Here is a 13,699-nt window from a genome sequence, read left to right as displayed (position 1 = left end):
TTAAGGAATTGGCTCACACAGTTATAGAGGCTGAGAGATTCCAAGATATACAGTTGGCAAGCTGTAGTTCCTTATAGTCCATAACCTAAGGCCTGAGAACAAGGAAAGCCAGTAGCCTAAGCTCCAGTCCAAAAGCCAGTAGGCTTTCACCCAAGCCTAGTGGATGTTTTATTCTGAGTCTGAGGTGGGAAAAGACTACAGTGTCCCAGCTTGAGGGCATGCAGGCAGGAGGAGTTCCCTCTTACTCAGCTGTTTTGTTCTATTTAGATCTTCAGTTCATTGGATGAGGCCCACCCACATTAGGGAGGGTAATCTGCTTTACCCAGTATACTGAAAATGTTAATTTCTTCCAGAAATACCTTCACAGTCACACCCAGAATGTTTGGCAACCCTGTGACTCAGTCAAGTTGATACAAAATTAACCAGCACATGCAGTATAAATTTGTATGTGACAACAAAGTAATTCAACCTCCCTTATTATGCTAAATATTTTTTTAAAATGAGGTCTTATTCTTTTAAAAGGGTTTTGAAATTTGTTAGAGAGAAAATGGAGGAAGTCTTCTGACCAGAGATGAATATTCTACTTTAGTTCTGTTCATTGAAGTTCTGTTTTTATTTTGAATCAGTCGGTGCTATAAAAACGTGGTTTAGGGCTTTCCTGGTGGCACAGTGGTTGAGAGTCCGCCTGCTGATGCAGGGGACACGGGTTCGTGCCCCGGTCCGGGAAGATCCCACATGCCGCGGAGCCTGCGCGTCTGGAGCCTGTGCTCCGCAACGGGAGAGCCCACAACAGTGAGAGGCCCGCGTACCGCAAAAAAAAAAAAACAAACCCAAAAAATACGTGGTTTAGTTTTGAGTCTCGCGAGGACCACTTAACTTCTTCTATAGTTGTTTTAATTTCCATTAATTTTTTCAAACATCTTGATTTACTAGAGACAGAAATGTCTTCAAAACACTCTAATAGAACAAACCTGCATAGCACAAAAAGGAACTGGAATTAGAGCAGGGAGCCATTGTGCAGAGAGAAGGAAACATATATTTTAAGTGCCTTCTATGTGCTAATTCTGCTGAGTACTTATATCTATTATCTCATTTATTTAAAAAGTACTGAGTTCTTGGAAGGAGAAGGAAATCAGAGTAAAGTTAGATGCACAGCTGGTTGGTTCCACTTTCTTCTGTTGAGATTAGTTCTTTTTACTTGCTGACTTAGTGTTGTGAACATTGTGTTTCCGTCTTCTTTCATTTTTAGCTCTTGTAGACTGGGAATGTAATTTCCAGCCCTGGAGTCATCATGGTGCCTTAGTTAGTCTTCCCCTGGGTTACATAACTGGTATATGTATATACCAAATTTATGAATATTTTATTAGGTTTTAAAAAATATATATATCTCAGTTCTGTTTCCCCTATATTTTAGTATTTTTTCTTTCAGGATGGGCAGCCTGAATTCCTATAGGGGTTAGTAAGTCACAAGTTTTTTTTCTGTAACATGCACAATGGATAAGTGATATGTCCCCTCATTTAGAATGTCAGACTTTAGCGTCAGGTATCATGGTTAAGAGCATGGACTCTGGATCCACTTACCTGTGTTCAGTCCCTGCTTTCCTACTTATTCATCGTGTGACTTTGGGCAACATATCTCTTTGTGTCCATGTTTTCTTATCTCTCAAGTGGAAATATTGATCATGTCCATCTTATAGATTGTTAATGAGGATTGAGTTAACATTTGTATAGTGTTTAGAACAGTGCCTGGCACATAGTAAGTGTTACAAGTGTTTGTTAAATAAATATTCTGTTAATATTTTAAAAATGTAAATTCATTATGCTGTTTTCTTTAAAGTAGTTGTTCTCAATAAGGTAATTTTGCCTTCTAGGAGACACTTGGTACTCCCTGGAGACATTTTTGGTTGTCACAGCTCAGGATATGGTACTGGCATTATGGAATAGAAGCCAGGGATGCTGCTAAACATCCTGTAATGTGTAAGATAGCCCTCCACAGCAGCAAATTATCTGGCTCAAAATGTAGGTAGTGTCGAGGTTGAGAGAACCTGCTTTAAAGAAATCATTATTTGCTGGTGATTAAATAAATAAAACATAAAATCAACTCTTTCTTATTGGAAACTTTTATTTTCCAAAAATCTAGATTTGTTAGACCCTCTAGAAATAGTCTTCTAGGACAGTTAATGATCAAGCTCTGGGGCTAACAAAGACTGCTAAATTAAAGCTTGGTACTAAGGCTAAGATCATGGGGTCAGCCCCTTTGAGGGCCAATTAGCTGTGTTCTGTTCCATAGCCATGCAATCCCCATACCAGTCAACCATTTGTGTGGCAAATGTGCAGCATTAATCACATGGGGAAAGACATAAGGGAGAATAAAGGAATTAGATGAAATGTACATAGGCCTGATAGATGTTTAATAGTGATATTTTTGTAAAGGGAAACTCCTAAATTGGGGGCCTGTCATTATAATTTTGCATCAATCTTCAGTCTGTAGCCTTTGTGTTAGTCAGGTCAGTCTCCATACTTGCACTCATGAGCTATGCTTAATGCCGTCTCTGACTTTTGACTTATGCCTGGAATGTCATAAAGATATTTGTCTATATTTTCTTCTAGATACTTTATTGTTCATATTTTGAAAATTTAAGTCTATGATCCATCTCAAATTAACTTCTGTCTATAGTGTGAGGAAGGGGTCAAAGTTAAATTTTTTGTTCTACACAGGTATCCAGTTCATTTAGTACCATTTATTAAAAAAAAAAAAAAGATACAATTTTAGAAGTAGGGAAAAAAGAACTCTATGTCATATTTTTAGTGTTGACCTTTTATTTTTTTATTTTTTTATTTTTTTTTGCGGTAGGTGGGCCTCTCACTGTTGTGGCCTCTCCCCTTGCGGAGCACAGGCTCCGGAGCACAGGCTCAGTGGCCATGGCTCACGGGCCCAGCCGCTCCGCGGCATGTGGGATCTTCCCAGACCGGGGCACGAACCCGTGTCCCCTGCATCGGCAGGCGGACTCTCAACCACTGCGCCACCAGGGAAGCCCAACCTTTTATTTTTATATTTCAACATGATGATTTGATATACATGCATACCTCAGAGATACTGCAGGTTCAGTTTCACAATAAAACAGCCACACAATAAAACTGCCGCAATAAAATGAATGTGGCAACAAAGTGAATGTTTCAGTTGCTCCTGAAATATACCTTCTTAGCATATTTTCAGTATTCAGTACAGTGTTACTAACTATAGTCATTGTGCTGTATATTAAATCTGTTAGATTTATTCATCCTATATAACTACATAACTACACCTTTGTATCCTTTGTATCCTTCGACCAACATTTCTTTATTTTCCCCCACCCCCTCAGCCACTGGCAACCATCATTCTGCTCTGCTTCTGTGGGTTTTTAGATTCCACATATAAGTGAGTTCATGAAGTATTTGTCTTTCTGTGCCTGGTTTATTTTACTTAGCATTATTTCCTCCAGTTTTATCCAAGTTGTCCCAAATGACAGTATTTCCTTCTTTTTTAAGGCTGAGTAATCCATTGTGTGTGTGTGTGTGTGTGTGTATCACAAGGATTTCCTTTTCTCCATACCCTCACCAACACTGACCATCTTTTGTATTTTGATCATAGCCATTATAACAGGTGTGTGGTGATAGCTCGTTGTTTTGATTTGCATTTCTCTGATGATTAGTGACGTTGAACATCTTTTCGTGTACCTGTTGGCCATTTGTATGTCTTCTTTTGAGAAATGTGTGTTCAGGTCCTTTACTCATTTTTAAAAAATGGTTATTGTTTTTTTGTTATTGAGTTGTTTGAGTTTCTTCTGTAGTTTGGATATTAATCTCATCAAATTTTGCAAATGGTTTGCAAATATTTTCTTCCATTTTGTAGGTTGTTTCTTCACTCTGTTGATAGCTTTTTTTTTTTTTTTTTTTTTGCTGTGCAGGAGCTTTTTAGTTTGATGTAATCTCATCTGTCCATTTTTGCATTTGTTGCTGTGCTTGTGGAATTATATCCAAAAAAGTATTGTTCAAACCAATGTCAAGAAGCCTTTTCTCTATGTTTTCTTCTAGTAGTTTTATAGTTTCAGGTCTTACATTGAAGTCTTTAATGATTCTGAATTGTTCTGTGTATATGGAGTAAGATAAGGGTCCAGTTTCATTCTTCAGCATGTGGATAACCAGTTTTCCCAGCACCATTTATCGAAGAGACCGTCCTTTCCCTGTTGTGTGTTCTTGGCACCTTTGTTGAAGATCCTTTGACCATAAAATGCATGAATTTATTTCTAGGCTGTCTATTCTGTTCCTTTGGTCTACATGTCTGTTTTTATGCCGGTACTCTGCTGTTTTTATTACAATAGCTTTGTAGTATATTTTGAAGTTAGGTTTAGTGTGTTGCCTCCAGCATTGTTCTTCTTTCTCAAGATTGCTTTGGCTAGTCACATTTTTTTGTGATTCCATATGAGTTTTAGGATTGTTTTTTTCCATTTCTGTGAAAAATGTGTTTGGAATTTTGATAAGGATTGCATTGAATCTATAGATGGCATTGAGTAGTACGGACATTTTAACAATATTAATTCTTCCAATCCATGAACATGGACTGTCTTTCCACTTATTTACATCTTATTCAGTTTCTTTCATTAATGTTTTAAAGTTTTCAGTGTACAGATCTTTCACCTCCTTGGTTTAATTTATTCCTAAGTATTTTATTGATAATATAATTGTAAATAGGATTGTTTTCTTAGTATCTTTTTTAGATTGTTTGGTGTGACTGTGTAGAAATGCAGCTGATTTTTGTATATTGATTTTGTATCCCACAACTTTACTGAATTCATTTATTAGTTTTAATTTTTTTTGGTAGAGGTTTCAGAGTTTTCTGCAAACAGAGACAATTTTACTTCTGCCTTTCTGATATTGATACCTTTTATTTCTTTTTCTTGACTAGTTACTCTGGTTAAGGCTTCCTGTACTAAGTTGAGTAAAAGTGGTGAGAGTGGGCACCTTTGTCTTGTTTCTGGTCTTAAAGGAAAAGCTTTCATTTTTTTACTGTTGAGTTTGATGTTAGCTATGGGCTTATCATATATGACCTTTTATTATGATGAGGTTTATTGATGTTTTTATTTTGAAAGGGTATTGAATTTTGTCAAATGCTTTATCTCTATCTACTCAGATGATCATGATTTTTATCCTTCATTTGGTAATGTATTGTATCACCTTTGTTTTTTCAAAAATAAATTTGTTTACTTATTTATATTTATTTTTGGCTGCATTGGGTCTTTGTTGCTGCTCACAGGCTATCTCTAGTTGCAGTGAGCGGGGGCTACTCTTCGTTGCAGTGTGCGGGCTTCTCATTGTGGTGGCTTCTCTTGTTGTGGACCATGGGCTCTAGCCACGCGGGCTTCAGTAGTTGTGGCATGTGGGCTCAGTAGTTGTGGCTCACAGGATCTAGAGTGCAGGCTCAGTACTTGTGGTGCACGGGCTTAGTTGCTCCGTGGCATGTGGGATCTTCCCCTACCAGGGCTCGAACCTGTGTCCCCTGCATTGGCAGGTGGATTCTTAACCACTGCACCACCTGGGAAGCCCCGATTATTTTTTTTTTTACTGTTGAATTTTGAGAGTTCTTTATAGATTCTAGTTCCTAGTCCTTTTTTTTTTTTTTTTTTCGGTACGCGGGCCTCTCACTGTTGTGGCCTCTCCCGTTGCAGAGCACAGGCTCTGGACGCACAGGGTCAGCGGCCATGGCTCACAGGCCCAGCCGCTCCACGGCATGTGGGATCTTCCCGGACCGGGGCACGAACCTGCGTCCCCTACATCGGCAGGCAGACTCTCAGCCACTGCGCCACCAGGGAAGCCCCTTCCTAGTCCTTTTGTGCATATGTGGTTTGAAAATATTTTCTCCATTCTGTAGCTTGTCTTTTCATCCTCTTTATATGGATACTGCTTCTTTTCTTCCTTTTTAAAGGAAGTTTTAAATTTTGATAAGGTCTGATTTTTCAGTTTTTCCTATTATGAGTCTTGATTACTGTAGCTATATAATAAATCTTGAAATTGGGCAGACTGATTCTGCCTACATTATTCTTCCTATTGTAAATTGTTGTAGATCTTCTAGTTCCTCTGTCTTTTCATTTAAACTTTAGAATAATCTTCTCTATATCTACAAAGAACCTTGCTGATATTTTGATAAGAGTTAGGAAGAGAGCATTCAGTGTTTTCATCGTTAAGTAGAAATTAGTTATCAACTTGATGAATTTGCCTTCTGTTCCTATTTTTGTGAAAGTTTTTGTCATAAATGGGTGTTGAATTTGGTCAGATGCTTTTATATTGATTTGTATAACCATGTGATTTTTCTTTTTAGCCTGTTAATATAGTGAATTACATTGATTGATTTTATAAATTGAACCAGCCTTGCATCCCTGGAATAAAGCCCACTTGGCCATGGTATATAATTCTCCTTATGTGTTGCTAAATTCTATTTTTTTTTTTTTTTTGCGGTACGCAGGCCTCTCACTGTTGTGGCCTCTCCCGTTGTGGAGCACAGGCTCCGGACGCCCAGGCTTAGCAGCCATGGCTCATGGGCCTAGCCGCTCTGCGGCATGTGGGATCTTCCCAGACTGGGGCATGAACCCGTGTCCCCTGCATCGGCAGGCGAACTCTCAACCACTGCGCCACCAGGGAAGCCCTAAATTCTATTTACTAATATTTTCTTTAAAAAAACATTTTTTTTATTGGAGTATAGGTGCCTTACAATGTTGCATTCATTTCTACTGTACAGCAAAGTGGATCAGCTATATGTATACATATATCCCCTCCTTTTTGGATTTCATTCCCATTTAGGTCACTACAGAGCGCTGAGTAGAGTTCCCTGTGCTATAAAGTAGGTTCTCATTAGTTATCTATTTTATATATAGTATCAATAGTGTATATATGTCAATCCCAATCTCCCAATTTATCGCCCCCACCACGAGGGTTCTTTTGTATGTGACAAGTTTTCTTCCCTCTTACTGCTTTCAAAATTCTCTTTTTGTCTTTGATTTTTGAGAATTTGATTATCATGTGCCTAGGTGAAGATCTCTCTTTCTTCTTTTTGTTTTATTGAGATAGTAATTGACATCCAGCACTGTGTAAATTTAATATGTATAGCATAATGGATTGACTTACATACATCATGAAATGATTATCACAATGGGATTAGTGAACATTCATCCTCTCAAAATTAATGAAATAGAAAAAGAAGAAATAGATCTCTTTATAATAAATTTGTTTGGGATTCATTGGGCTTCATGGATCTGGATGTCCATTTTCCTCTCCAGATTCAGGAAGTTTTCAGTCATTGTTTCTTTAAATAAGCTTTCTGCTCCTTTTTCTTTACTTGTTCTGGGACTCCCTCAATGCATATGTTATTTCTTTTGATGGTATCCCATAATTTCCGTAGGCTTTCTTCATTTTCTTTCAATATTTTTTCTTTTTGTTCTTTTGCCTGGGTAATTTCAAATGACCTGTCTTGAGCTCACTGATTTTTTTCTTTGGCTTGATCAAGTCTAGACATTGTGCTCTTTAGCTCCAGAATTCATGCATCCCTCCCTCCCTTCCTTCCTTCCTCCCTTCCTCCCTTCCTTCCTTCCTTTCTTCCTTCCTTCTATCTCTTTGTTTAACTTCTCATTTTGGTCATGTATTGTTTTCCTGATTTTGTTTTAGTTGTCTATCTGTGTTCTCTTACAGCTCACTGCAGTTCTTTAAGACAACCATTTTGAATTCTTTGTCTGGCAGTTCATTGATCTCCATTTCTTTAGGGTTGGTTACTCGTGCTTTATTTTGTTCCTTTGTTGGTGTCATGTTTTCCTGAACATTCGTATTTATGTGGCCTTGTTTTGGTACTTGTTCATTTGAAGAAGTAGGCACCTTTTCCAGTCTTTACACTTGGGCTTCTGCAGTGAAAGCCAGTGAAAGCCATTTGGTGGAGTCTGTGGATAGGTTTGCTGCTGGAGTTTTCAGGTAGGCTACTCTGGTGCCTGGGGGTGGACTTGAAGCCTGAGTTTGCTGGTGTGCACCTTATACTTGGGTCTACCTGGGCAGGCCTGGTGTTTGGGGCTTCAGTTTGGGGCTTGAAATGGATCCATGGGGTAAGCCTGGAGCCTGGTTTCTTGAGGTTTGGCATGGCACTGGGATGGGCCTGGAGTCTGAGTCCATGGGGACACTTCTGAATCCTGGATCTGTGTGGCCTGGCCTGATGCCTGATTTTACTTGGCAGGCCTGGAGCTGGGGTTTGTGGTGAAGTTGGGAGCTCACTTCACTCTTCTTCCTCCTTTGGGTGGGTGTCTCTCTGCATGCTCTCCTGCATGCTGAGTTGCCTGGGGTTGGAGGTTGGGTGATGTGGGTAATATGAGATTATTTTTCATACCCTCTTCAATGCATCTTTTCTTATTTCTCCACTCCACCTGGGTGATTTAATCTCTCACCTGGAATCCTTAGCTCTTGTGAAAGTATTTTTGCACATGAGTATTTGTTCAAATTGATATTTCTGCAAGGGGATGAGTGCTGGAAACTGCTATTCTGCCATCTTACTGATGTCACCTGTGTCATTTAAGTCAGCCTCTTTATCTAATAAATGAGGAAGATGAAATCTAAACAGCATTGAAATACGTAGCATTCATATAAATTGTTGTAGAACTAAGAGTAAAAATCGTATCTCCTGATTATTTTATACTTTATCATGCTGATTATTTCTATTCTCTATTCAGATCTTTTTCTATAATAATTAATCCACACTTTCTCATACTTATTCCCCTTCTAGCAGTTTTATAAATGTAACATGTTTGTTGCAGAATGTCTAGAAAATACCCAAAAGCAAAAAGAAGATTAAAATAATCTATTACCAAGATAACCAGTTCATAATGTTCTAGTGTTTGTTCCATATGTCCATTAGAAAATATTGTTTTGTAGTCTGTCTTATCACTTTAAGTATTTTCATTCATTTTTTTCCTGGTCATTATATTGTCTTCAAAAGCTATATGAATGTAAATAAATAAATACAAATATATATTTTAATAATCATAGTATTATTATATACTTTGATGTTGAGCTAAATGTTGGTATGCATATTTGGAAAATTCATAAGGAATTTATTGACATGGAATTACTTGGTAAAAAGCATATGAACACTGCAACATTTTTTGCTATACAATATGATGTTTGTGAAGTTGTTGGATGATGTCTGATAATGATTTTATACATGTGTGCCTGTGCCCTTACAATTCCTACATGGCTAGTACAGTTACTTTTATGTTATTTGGTTAGATCAGTGCTTCTAATCTTTTTTTCACACTATAGCATGCTGTGATGTACATAGACAATGATAATAATTGTGTGGCACACTAGGGAAAACAGAGATGATTATCACCTGGCTCTGTTACCCTAGTCCTGGCCTGGCTACCCAGACTGTTGAGAGGATCAGTCTTTTGGCCACTTGTAAACCCTGGTTGGAAGCTCTGGGTTACAGCACAGTGTTGATAAGGTCTTAGGTTACTTCCCATGTGTTGTGTCAGATTTCCCCTGTTTCTTACAGTAGACTGTACAGCATGATTTACCAATACTGCAAATATGTAGAATTTATCTACCTTACTGTTAGTGGACATTTAGGTGTTTCGCAGTATTTGTAATTACAGATAGTGTTATGAATATGACTTTTGATGGAAATAAGCAGTTATTTCTCTTGGATATATACCTAGGAGTGAAACTGCTGGATCATAGGATAAGTGGACTTTTAGTTTCATTAGATAATAACAGTTTTCTGAAGTAAGTATGCAGTTTTACATTCCCACCAGCAATGTGTGAAGTTCTAGTTACTTCATTCCCGACAGTGCTTTGCATTGTCATTTCTCCTTGTTTTAGACATTCTGGTGTGTGTGTGTAGTGATATTTTATTGTGCAGTTTTCTGAATACTAGTGATGCTAAGCATATTTCATATGCCCATTGGCTGTGTTGATGACTGCTTTTTTTTAAATTGAACTTTTAATTTTGAGATAATTGTAGATTCTTATGCAGTTGTAAGAAATAATAGATTCCCTGTGCTCCTTATCTGGTTTCTCCCAGTGGTATCATCCTGCTAAATGATAGTAAAATATCACAACCAAAATAATTGCCGTTGATATAGTCAATATACAGGACATTTCCATCAACACAAGGATCCCTTGTGCCCTTTTATAACAATACCCACCCCTTCCACCTACCCACCTCCTCTTAACCCCTGGTCACCATTAATTTATTCTTTATTTCTATAAATTTGTCATTTTATGTGTTATGTAAATGGAATAGTATAGTATGTAGTCTTTTGGGATTAGCTTTTTTCATTCAGCATAATTCTCTGGAAATTCATCAGTATTGTATCGTGTATCACTAGCTTGTTCCTGTTTATTGCTAAATGGTATTCCATGGTATGGATACACCTCAGTTTTTAATTTTTTAAATTTTTAAATTTTTTTTTTGCGATACGCGGGCCTCTCACTGCTGTGGCCTCTCCCATTATGGAGCACAGGTTCCGGACATGCCATGGCTCACGGGCCCAGCCGCTCCGCGTCATGTGGGATCTTCCCAGACCGAGGCACAAACCCGTGTCCCCTGCATCGGCAGGCGGACTCTCAACTACTGCGCCACCAGGGAAGCCCACACCTCAGTTTTTTAAACCATTCATCTCTTAAAGGACATAGGAGTTGTTTCCATTTATTGACTATTACAAGCAAAGCTGCTATAAACATTTGTGTACAAATTTTGGGTGAACATACGTTTTCATTTTTCTAGGATAAACATTCAGGACTGCAATTGCTGGGTCATATGATAGTTGCTTGTTTAGTTTTTATAGAAACTGTCAGACTTTTTCAGAATGCTTTTGCCATTTCACATTTCCCCCAACAAATGCATGAGAGATCCAGTTTCTCTGTATCCCTGTCAGAATTTGGTGTTTCCAGTATTTTAAAATTTAATCATTCTGACAGTTCTATGGTGATAGCTCATTGTGGTTTTAATTTGCTTTTCCTTAATGGCTAATATGCTTATCTTCCATTTGCGTATTCTCTTCAGTGAAATATCTGTTCATATCATTTGTATTTTCTAATTGGATTGTTCATTTGTTTACTGTTGAGTGTTGAGATTTCCTTCTATATTCTAGATACTAGTTGTTTGCTGGCTGTGTAGTTTACAAGTATTTTCTCCCATTCTGTAGCTAGGGTTTTTATTCTTAACAGGTCTTTCACAGAGAAAAAGTTTCAATTCTGAAGTGTAATTTATAATTTTTCCTTTTATGAATTGAGCTTTTGCCTAGCCTTAGATCCCTAAGATTTTCCCTGATTTTTATATTCCCCTAAACGTTTTGTAGTTTTATGTTTTAGATTTATGTCTCTGATACATTTTGAATTAAGTTTTGTATAAAGTGTGTATAAACTGTGAGACTTTGGCTGTGATTAATTTTTTTTTTTTTTTGCCTGTGGATATCTATTTGCTCCAGCACAATTTGTTGAAATAGCTATTTTTCCTCTATGAAATTGCCATTGTACCTTGTCAAAAATCAGTTGGATATATTTGTGTGGATCTATATCTAGGTTCTCTATTCTATTTCATTAATCTATTTGTCTATCCTTTTGCCAATATCACAAAACCTGATTGTTGTAGCTATATAATAAGTCTTGTAATTGGGTAGACTCATTCCTCCCATTTAATCACTTTTTCAAAGTTGTTTTAGCTCTTATAGTTCCTTTGCTTTTCTATATAAATTTCAGTATAATCTTGTCCACATCTACAAAACCTTTTCTGGAATTGTAATAGAAATTGTGTTAAACCTGTATATTGCTTTGGGGGAAAATTGACATTTTTACCGTGTTGAGTCTTCCTATCTATGAACATTTATTAATCTGTTCTTTGATTTCTTCCATCAGCATTGTGCGTCTTTCAGTATACATGTCATATTCAAGTGTTGTAGATTTTTCCTTAAGTATTTCGTTTTTTGAGGAGTTATAAATGCTATTGTATTTTAAATTTTGTTGTCCATGTATTCATTTTTTTATATAGAAATACAAATAACTTTTGTATGTTTATCTTATATCCTTTGCCTTTGCTAAACTGCATTATGAGTTCTAGGAGGTGTGTGTGTGTCTGTATGTAACTTGCTTGGGAATTTCTGTGTAGACAATCAGGTTATCTGCAAATAGGGACAGTTTTGTTTTTTTCTTTCCAGGAACAGAGGGGATTTTTTTCTGTAACTACTTGAATATATAACAGAGTACCATATTCTGCCCATTGTTGAGTCTAAAATGAAAGAGACATTACATTCTAAATCCTGAAGATACTAGGAGACTATTAGAACTGAGGAGATGGTTGAGGATCCAGGGAGTAATTGAAAATGACACCAACATTTTGTTTCTAAGTAATTGGGTGGATGTGGTACTATTACTTGAGGTTAGAAACTCAGAAATAAACGCATTTTTGGGAAGTATAATAAGTTCTACTTTGGACATTCTTTTTTTTTTGATGTCTGTGGTATGTTTTTATTGACATGTCCAATAGACATTTGAAGTATGCATTAAGAATTTAGGGGAGGGATTTCCCCGGTGGTGCAGTGGTTAAGAATCTGCCTGCCAATCCAGGGGACATGGGTTTGATCCCTGGCCTGGGAAGATGCCACATACCCAGAGTAGCTAAGCCTGTGTGCCACAGCTACTGAGCCTGTGCTCTAGAGCCCGTTAGCAACAACTACTGAAGCCTGTGTACTCTAGGGCCCATGTGCTGCAACTGCTGAGCCCACGTGCTGCAACTACTGAAGCCTGTGCACGTAGAGCCTGTGCTCCGCAACGAGAAGTCACCGCAATGAGAAGCCTGTGCACCACAATGAAGAGTAGCCCCCGCTCGCTGCAACTAGAGAAAGCCTGTGTGCAACAACGAAGACCCAATGCAGCCAAATATGAAAAAAAAAAATTAGAAGGGGTTATATTGGAATTCCTACTTTGACATGATAGATGATGCTGTGGGAGAGATTGTATATAGAATGAGTAGAGATTCGAGGAAGAAATGCTAACAAAGGAATAGCACTTAGAGATATCATGGGAGAATGAAAACAATGAAGTCACAGAAACCATAGAAACTTCTCTTTTGTCAAAGTTTTACCTATTTGTCAAGATCATCTTCCAGGCATTATTACCTGTCCAGTCCCATCTCCTTTTTGGTTATTCCCTAATATGTATTTCTATAGCAGTTTCTCCTTCTTCTAGTATAGCATTTACCACACTGCCTTATTGTAGTTTATTGTTTATATATCTATTTCCCTATCAAGTTTTTATGTTCCTTGAAGGCAAGGATTAGATCTTATTCATTGTTGTTTTTCCTGTGTATGGCATAATTCTTAATAACAGTTTGTTTAATTGAACGAAGTAGGAAATTATCAGAGGCTTCTAAGGGGTAGAGTAAGAAAAGAACTGAGAAGAGGCCATTAGATTTGTTGATCCCTGACCATAGGGAAGCTGTTAGGTCTAGAATGGTGAAAAGTGAATGCAGAGTTCTCTGGTCTTCCTTTTCTCAAGTCAGTCTTGCCCTTTCTTACATTCCCTCCCTCATTCCCTAATTCTGTCCCCTTAACTTTTGTTCCTTTGATATATTGTTTAATTATGATAGAAAAGCATTTCTTCCTGGTGACCTGTGAGAATTATACTGTTCTTC

The 13,699-nt window shown here is 37.5% G+C and overlaps 1 protein-coding gene across 3 annotated transcripts in view; it reads left to right on the top strand.

The window, feature by feature from the left end:
* Positions 1-13,699, top strand: part of TMEM135 (transmembrane protein 135) — a gene marked incomplete at both ends in the record, with an annotated part of 235,009 nt that overhangs the window by 20,556 nt on the left and 200,754 nt on the right. The window lies entirely within an intron of this gene.

The sequence above is a fragment of the Hyperoodon ampullatus genome (assembly GCF_949752795.1).
Source record: "Hyperoodon ampullatus genome assembly, chromosome: 7".
NCBI lineage: Eukaryota > Metazoa > Chordata > Mammalia > Artiodactyla > Ziphiidae > Hyperoodon > Hyperoodon ampullatus.
This window is presented reverse-complemented; position numbering and strand designations above follow the sequence as displayed.